Here is a 2183-nt window from a genome sequence, read left to right on the forward strand (position 1 = left end):
GGATAAATAAGAATTAAGGTAGAATCCTAGGAATGCAGATTAATTATTTTTGCACCAATTACATCAGTGATATTATTTTAGTTTAAAATGCATGTTTACAGCCTTCAAACATCAGTGAAGTCTTGTCTGAAGAAAATTAACTTACAAGAAAATCATATGCTCTTATTACTGCAATTTCTACTTTTATGGTCACTCTGATTTTTGATACTAACCCCAAAAGTTTTTATTTTATTATTATTTTTTTTTACAAATATATACTTTTACGTTATAAAAGTATACAAAAATGTATGTATGTATGTATATGTGTGTTGATATATATATATATATATATATATATATATATTTGTGTGTATAGGACAAATCCAAAAAATTCATAATCACTAAAAAACTGTTTGATGGTATAAGTTCCAGAAGTATTGTTTTTTTTAATTCATTTTCTCCATAGGCATTTCAATTACTAACTAGCTCTAAGATTAATCAAACGACCTTGCAGCTCCTAATAGGTCTGGTTCAAAAGTGTTTTGCTAGAAATCAGTTTATCCAATGAGACAGCTAAGAGAATATTACTTCTGGAACCATACTCTTGTGATCTTTAAATCTATAACACTTTAATATTATTACTTCTCTGTACTAAGTTTTTGTACTTTCAGTTTCACTCTTAGTCTGTCCTCTATCGCTAAACCTTCTTTAGTCAAGTACATTATATAGAGAACAACATCCCACACTCATCCTCTATCTATCCTCCCTTTTTGTGAGATATAACATTACTAGTGTTGTCACCCCAAACCTAAAGAGATCCTGCAGATTTAAATAATAACACGGATCTTACATCTCCCTTTTGAAGAAAATGTGTTGGAGTTTTCCCCCCCTGTCAGCTTCAGTTCCAGCAGGTTTCAAATAAGCCTTTCCAGTCTGGATATCATCCTCGACATAGCACTGAGACAGTTCTCCACAGGTAGTTAATGACCTCCTCCTTTCTGTTGTCTCAATCTTCTCAATTTGAACCGCCAACCATGAACGGCTTTGCATGTGATACTGTCTGCAGTAATATACTTAAGCAATTGGCATTGCTGACACAGTTCACTTCTGGTTCACTTCTTACCCTAATGAAAGTTGTAGTAGTTTTTTTTTTTTTTAAATAACACAATCCCTCCAGCCCTTCTTACAAGAGGTGTTCCCCAGGGATCTGTTCTTGGTCCTCACCTTTTTGTAAACTGGTAAAACCTACTATACAATAATAAAATGTTTTCAGTTTGCAAACAATACATATCTTGTTTGCAGTTAAATGTATTTTGATATAATACATGGCTACTTTGGACCAACCATGAACGGCTTTGCATGTGATACTGTCTGCAGTAATATACTTAAGCAATTGGCATTGCTGACACAGTTCACTTCTGGTTCACTTCTTACCCTAATGAAAGTTGTAGTAGTTTTTTTTTTTTAAATAACACAATCCCTCCAGCCCTTCTTACAAGAGGTGTTCCCCAGGGATCTGTTCTTGGTCCTCACCTTTTTGTAAACTGGTAAAACCTACTATACAATAATAAAATGTTTTCAGTTTGCAAACAATACATATCTTGTTTGCAGTTAAATGTATTTTGATATAATACATGGCTACTTTGGAATAGTTGTACCGTAGTACACACATCTACCAGCAGGGGTTAACCGCATCATGTTAACCATCATAAAATATTATGCTCTTGTTATGCTCTTGTTGCCCCACAGTACTTGCTGATCTGCTGATCTACTCTTATACTTACGGTGGCCGAGAAGTGCAAAGCAAATCACAATTCTGAAAACAAAATAACAAATTACAAATGCAAATGCAAGTCTAAAAAACAAAATAACAATTCAGAAAGCACAACAACAATTCAGAAAACATTATAACAAGTCAGAAAACACAACGACAAATCCGAAAACAAATTTACAAGTCAGAAAACAACGACAAATCAGACAAACCGGAAAAGGTAGGTATAGTTTGAGACAGCGCCATTGGTTTGGGATTACTCACCGCTGACTGGACGAGACATCTGTCAGTGAACGTATACAGGAAGAACCAGCCGAAGAACAGCAGAGTCGTGGTAGAAAGTTCGGAGATGGTATTAAAGTAGCTCAGTTTAAATGTATTGTATGAATTGCCCTTACTATGGAATAAAAAATACGGAGTGTCTATTTACATT

The sequence above is a fragment of the Sinocyclocheilus grahami genome, unplaced genomic scaffold (genome assembly GCF_001515645.1).
Source record: "Sinocyclocheilus grahami isolate Dianchi unplaced genomic scaffold, SAMN03320097.WGS_v1.1 scaffold228.1, whole genome shotgun sequence".
NCBI classification, from domain to species: domain Eukaryota; kingdom Metazoa; phylum Chordata; class Actinopteri; order Cypriniformes; family Cyprinidae; genus Sinocyclocheilus; species Sinocyclocheilus grahami.